We start from the raw sequence: 7685 nt of genomic DNA on the forward strand, positions 1-7685 counted from the left end.
CCTTGGAGAGTTGTTACTTCCTTGTTTGCAGCATGGATTGTAATTTTATGTTTTAGGCTTATGAACGTGTTTACAAAAGGCTTTGGTGTTCTTGACTATAATCAGCAATATCATTCATTCATTCTTCTTCAGTAGCTGCTTTATCCTGGTCAGGGTAGTGGTGGATTCAGAGGGGCTTCTGAGCGTGCGGCATGAATACAGCCTAGATGTGACGCAAGTGATGAGTGGCACCATGCACTCACATGAACACACTCATTCACACCTAGTGGCAATTTAGCATAGCCAACCCACCTACCGGCTCCTCCAACTGGTGTCTACAGAGAATAATGTTGCTAGTTGTCTGACTACTAATTTGTTTATGATTTGATTTTTATCATGCAGCTACAGTGCCGATGAAACACTACTGGAATATTTTAGAAACTCTAACTGATATATTTGCTACATTTATTACTGATACTTAAAGGTCTTTGTTTAAAGCTTGCCCAAAGCTTATACCCAATGACCGATCACTGATCACCATTATACCCAATGACCGATCACTGATCACCATTATACCCAACCACCGATCACTCATCACCACAACTGCCAATGACCAATCACTGATCACCATTATACCCAACCACCGATCACTGATCACCATTATACCCAACCACCGATCACTGATCACCATTATACCCAACCACTGATCAATCATCACCACAATTGCCAATGACCAATCACTGATCACCATTATACCCAACCAAAGATCACTGATCACCATTATACCCAACCACTGATCACTGATCACCATTATACCCAACCTCCGATCACTCATCACCACAATTGCCAATGACCAATCACTGATCACCATTATACCGAACCACCGATCACTGATCACCATTATACCCAACCACCGATCACTGATCACCATTATACCCAACCACTGATCAATCATCACCACAATTGCCAATGACCAATCACTGATCACCATTATACCCAACCAAAGATCACTGATCACCATTATACCCAACCTCCGATCACTCATCACCACAATTGCCAATGACCAATCACTGATCACCATTACACCCAACCTCCGATCACTGATCACCATTATACCCAACCACCGATCACTGATCACCATTATACCAAACCTCTGATCACTGATCACCATAATTATTATTATATCTATGCCCTGACTACTCACCACCAGTGTGTCTTTTTGTCTGCATTCTTTTAAAATAATATAATATAATATAATATAATAGTATAGTATAGTATAGTATAGTATAGTATAGTATAGTATAGTTAGTGGATTGGCACCCTGTCCAGGGTGTACCCCGCCTTGTGCCAGATGCTCCCTGGGATAGGCTCCAGATTTCCCTGTGACCCTGTGACCCTGTGACCCTGAAAAGGATTAAGCGGTATAGAAGATGGATGGATGGATGGATAATAGTTGTTTCCACGCTATGTATTGAATATGCAAAAGGTTGATTTGAATATATTTTGTATATATATAAATAGTTTGGGGTGGCGTAACCAAATACTTCCCTAAAAATAACCGTTCATTCTAATACAACTATTCTATTTTATATGCCTTTACAAAATCTTCCTTCTTCATGTAACATGATTTGATGACCATTATCATATCAAATAACCATTATGTTTGAACATTTGCCTATGATGTCATCTGGTAAGTTCTAATGACTTTCTGAAGCTATGTTAGCTGCTTTCCACATGGAAGGATTTGGCAACACAGGGTACTGTCTGATTCTGAAACTCTAACTGCAATACTTCCTGCCGCAGCTATGCCAGACCAGTGAAACATTTTTACTACAACCCTGACATTTTTTCTAAACAGTTTATAGATCTTTATATCGATTACCTGACTTTTGTAGGTCAACAGCCATTGTGTTAATGCATTAATGTTGAAAGTGACTTATTTAAATTTCCTGTATATGCCACTGCAACAAATAATGATTAACTCGAATCTACTAGAATGATTAACGTGAAACTTCATTCATCTGTCCTTTACACATCACAGAACACTCCGAACACTATCACATCACCATCCTGAACTGGATTTATTTGACCAATACAATAATATGAAGTTTTTATGATGTTACTGTTATAAATCCTGCAGGTTTTTTCCGTGGGATCTTTGAATTGCTTGCATTGATTAATGGGTTTAGTTGTTTTTAGACTCACACTGCCAGCACATGAAATTTTCTTTGTTTATCGTTATATAGTTAGGCCGATAAGAGTCTAACCCACACCTTCTTTTCATGCTTCCGTTATCAAATGAAGTCATTTTGACCAAAAGGTGTGGCTAGAGTAAACTTGTGCACTAAAGCGATGATTTCCCAGCTCACAAGAAGAAACAGGTTTCTAGAGACTGAACTGAACTACTCTTTGGGTATTGGGAAATTCTACATAGTTCATGCACCATTAATTCAAGCTCATTAGTAGTATTAGTAGTAGTAGTAATTTTTAACTTCCGGTAAAGGTGATTAACATAAAATATACCTGCGGTTTACCCGCCATTGTAAAATGAGATGAAATGAATCAACAAAATGAATAAGATGGCATGAAAGGAATGAAATAATAACTACCCTCAACTCAGCTAAAAGTACATACATAAAAGAGGTTATGTTGTTTTAGAAGATATTTTTTTAAAAAAAGAGGGAGAGAGGTGTTTATGTTTTAAAATAGCTGTGAAATCTGGGTAAAAACGTAAAAGAGTGAATATTTCCTGTAGATCTAGATGTAGGCTCTGAGCCCAGCAAATGTACTAGCTGCAGAAGCGAGAGAACTGGCTCTAGATCACCTATCTAAAGGAAAGTATTTCATCTGGAAGGCGAGGTAAATCTGAACCTCACGCAGAACACTATTTTTACCCCGCTGCAAACACTTCTCAACACGTCTCAACAAGAAAGACTTGACATTCCTACCCAAGAAGGATCTCTACAAGTATGCTCAAATAACCTCAAGCTGCTTGGTGAAAGTCTCCTATCAAACCAAATGTGTCAATAGGATCAGAACATTTGGCCTAGCCTGAAGGGAGCTGGTGAAGAGAATTCTGTAGGGAGATCAACAATCGCAAGCACTAATACGTCTGTGGGTGCTGAAGAATGTAATGCTCCAACTAAGAATGTCTTCCAGCGCTTCACTGGCTTGAGCATGACGGCAAGGCGTGTTTTTGCATGTAGGCTGCGTTCAGAACTACAAACCATGAGGCATTCATTCATATTCGTCCTTATTCTTCTGAAAATAACAAATATATATCTCATCTCTTGTTAGATGTTAAATGTCTAACGTGTCTAGTTCACTGTTTTTAGGCATTTTTCATAAGCATTGAACATTAAACTGACCGCCTCTTTAGCTATTCCTGAAACAAACTTTTTTTTTTTTTGCTTCACGCTCAGCTAATTATCATGATGCCGTGAAGCCACTGACATCACTGTGGCTTGAATAACACTGAATAGAGTTCATAATCTTCCATTTGCTCCTCCAGTGAGCTTATATGATGTTGTGTCTATCCAGAAAGACAGATAAAGAAGACTGCGGTGTGTAGAAGCACTCAGGGGTCTCTTTACTACAGCCGCAGACCCTTTGCAAAACACACAGTGCAACACAGTCAGTACGTTTACATGGACAACAAAATTCCGATATGAACCCGATTAAGACGATACTCTGATTAAGGAACTAGCATGTAAACAGCGAATATTCATGACCTTAATCCGATTAAAGTCGTACTCGAAGTAAACACAAACGGAATTAAGACGTGTGGAGTATTCCTGTTTTGGTCGCATTATGGACGTGCGTTACAGACATATACACTCCTTAATCACACTGTTAACGTCGTGTGAGAGTTTCCACCGCATTTTGCGACAGGACACGTACACACACGGCAGCGCTCAAGCGTTTGACGGCAAACAAGAGAACGAGGCTGCGTCCCAAACCGCGTACTTACCTGCTATATAGTAGGTGAAATACACGTATTTTGGCTACTATGTAGACGGTAAGTACGCGGTTTGGGACGCAGCTCACGGCTTCAAGCAGTCGTCTATTAGCACGTACAGCACGACAAATAATTAACCGCACTTTCGTAAAATTAAAAATGAAACATCCGAAACTGTATACGGTACCATAACGAAGACCAACCGTATGTCGATACATGAAATCCTGGAGGGAACGTCGGACGGCGTGGCGCGGTGACGTAACGATGTGTGCTGTTAATCGATCTATGTTCTATAACATGTAAAACGGGTACATGAAAGGTTTTCAGACTAAAATATGACCAAATCCCCCACCCCCCCCATGTTTATGGGTTTTATATTATACATGTTTATGGGATTTATATTACACATGTTTATGTACAAGCCTCTTTTGTAAAATGAAGAGTTGCAGAATTTTGGGACACACCCAGGCTTGAACACACCGCAACATCCGAGTGTGTCTGGAGAATGGATAGCTCTCTTGCATTTTCTCTTCACCTTTATCATGCGGCATAGGTAGGTGTGTGTGTGTGTGTGTGTGTGTGTGTGTGTGTGTGTGTGAATCATGTGGCTCAAATTTCTTGCTCAGATAGTATCAGAGCAGCTCTACGCAAATACTTACACAGACAAACACTATTACTAAATCCATAAAGGCTTTCTTTTTTTTATTCTTGTGAATATTCTTGTGAAGTTCTCCATAGGATTTATTTATTTATTTATTATTATTATTTTTACAATGAATTGGGATTGTATGTTATCCTGAGCTATAACCCGTTTTACCAGAGTTATGATTTTCACATGGACTTATAGGCTACATTTGACTTACCTCTGCCGTTTTTTTTTTTTTTCTTGCACTGCAGGTTGGAGGTTGAGATTTTCAGATATATTAGCGCGCTGTATTTATAGTCCTCAGTGTTTAACATGGCATAGTGTATTGTATTTTACAGAATGAAAGTCCTTGTTGTGCTCAGTGAAGTCATTTACTTGTTTTCATAGGGCCATATCCACAGTTGGTGTCACATGTTCAATTGTAACATTATTTACACAGGGAAAGTTAAGCTACACTGTGTACAAAAAGACCATGTAAACAAGATTTATTAATACTGAAAGTCGTGGTATTAATTAACAGAACAAGATAACGAGATGTTAATACTTAACTACAACCTTTATGAAGAGCAAATCATGACTCAGAGGCTGTTCACGTCTACACTTCATTATTTCCCGATGTGCTCGAGCATTAATAGTAAAGTGTTCCTAATGTACGTATTGTATGATGCTTCTTTGTAATTATTACAATATACAGTGGGATCCAAAAGTCTGAGGGCACACTGAAAATCCGGGATTTAAAACAAAAAAAAAAAATTCAAATTGGAAATAAACAGAAAGGTTTTTTTAGAATTTTTAAAAATATTTTAAACAAAGAAAGTAAATGTTCAGTATCTTGAATACTGTGTTTAATATTCCAGATTCTGCGCTATTTTTAAAAGTGTGCAAATGTGTGATATCGACCATGTTAATATACCTTTATACAAAAATTTTCCTCATGTCTAATCTCTTCTATTGACGTATGTGCTCAGAAGACACTGATGGATTTGCTCTAAAATAGATCAGGAGGGGTTTTTTTCCCCACAATCTTGTAGAGTCCATGGCAGCTCAAATGCACACTGTCAGTAAAGTTAAAAAAATAAATAAATAAATAAAAATATTGGGGGGACGTACCAGATACTAAGAAACTCTGTAAATACTGTATTTCAAAGATTCTCAATAATATTGTTGTATTAAATTAGCAAAGAATGCAAAATAGTGGACTCAGACATTTGGCAATGATTTTGGACTTTAATGGAAAGTTTGGGGGGGGGGGGGGGTCAGATTTTAAGTTCTGTTTTATTGGCTATTGAGGTCATGAAGACTTTACAACACAATGACGACTTTTTTTTTTTTTTTTTTTTACTAAAAGCACATCACTGTACAGTACAATTCATATAAAGTGCTTTATCTTGTGAATCTCATGAATGAAAATTTGATGACCACTTTAGTCTGAGGGCATTCGGTTCATTCATTTGACTGGTATTTGGGTTTCGGAAAAGGAAACTACACCGAAGTCCGCCTCGTGCCGCCAAAACAGTTCTGACCCATCAGGGCATGGACTCCACAAGACCTCTGAAGGTGTGCTGTGGTATCTGGCACCAAGATGTTAGCAGCAGATCCTTTAAGTCCTGCAAGTTTCGAGGTGGGGTCTCCATGGATCAGACTTGTTTGTCCAGAACATCTCAGAGACGCTCGATCGGATTGAGATCTGGGGAATTCTCTCTTTGTCATGTTCCTCAAACCGTTCCTGAACAATTTTTGCAGTGTCTCAGGGCGCGTTATCCTGCTCAAAGACGCAACTGACGTTAGGGAATACCGTTGCCATGAAGCGGTGTACTCGGTCTGCAATAATGTTTAGGTAAGTGGGATGTGTCAAAGTAACATCCACATGAACGCAGGACCCGAGGTTTCCCAGCAGAACATCACACTACCTCTTCCGGCTCTTCCTCTATGGGCTTCTTCCCATAGTGCATCCTTATGCCATCTCTTCCCCAGGTAAGCGACGCACACACGCATCCGGCCGTCCACATGATGCAAAAGAAAACGTCATTCATCAGACCAGTCCACCTTCTTCCATTTCTCCATGGTCCAGTTCTGATGCTCACCTGCCCAAGGCTTATTATCGTGTTATGAATACCGAGTACAGCTATCCTCAATGTTGTAATCATTACCAAAAAAAGAAGAACCTTGTGACCAAAATACCTTTAATAAGGATAAACTGTGTGCTAAATTTATATGTAGCAAAGGATGAACAGGAAGTATTTGACATTACTATTCTCCTCTGAACATACCGCTATTCAGATGTGTTTTTATGCTCATACTCTATCCTCGAATATCAGATAAATGAGTTAGGCATGCATTTTCTGGCATATTAAAGGAAACATTTGCCGAGCAAGTCTCGAATGGAAGACTTTTTACCTGTCGCAGCCTGTTAACACTTGCCCATGAAGAAAACAAAGCCCAGATTTTAAGTAAGCCATACAAAGTTTCCTAAGATCATTGCGCAATGCTAAGAGAGTAACATTTAAGGTTTTCTTTGAAGGTTATGATTAGGATTTCCCTCAGAAGTCAGTAACTTTCCATAATCATAGTTCTTGGCGTTGCAGATGTGAATCAGGTATTACCAGGACAATCATAAACAGCCTCTTTATAGAACAGAAGACTTGTTTTCTCTTAGGGTGTGAGTCGAAAGACCTTTTGACCTTGTTAAGGGTGCGCAGCAATCTTCCTGCTGATCGTTAGAAACTCTCTCGTACACAACCACCCAGCATTCTTTGGCTCGCATAACTGAACTGGGTGCTTGCCAACGTCCTCTTGCTTATCTGTAGACACTGGCGACGCGTTATTAACGCTAACGTTCGGGCTGCGTCTAAAGAAAATCCAGACTGTTCTGAGACTCAAAAGGTGAAGCATGAAAATGGCTGTGCATGAGGGTGTGTACTATCGTCAACGTGTACGGAGGTGGAACTAATCGTAAAAAAAATAAAAAAAATAAAATTTATGGGTTGGGTGTAAACTCACAGCCTGAGACTCAAGGTTTCTGGAACATGGTGAAGAAACTCACAAGCACAGACATGAGAAGGCTAAACACATTCATGTGCAACTCCTTACATTCCAAGACAA

The sequence above is a fragment of the Ictalurus furcatus genome, chromosome 8 (genome assembly GCF_023375685.1).
Source record: "Ictalurus furcatus strain D&B chromosome 8, Billie_1.0, whole genome shotgun sequence".
Lineage (NCBI taxonomy): Eukaryota > Metazoa > Chordata > Actinopteri > Siluriformes > Ictaluridae > Ictalurus > Ictalurus furcatus.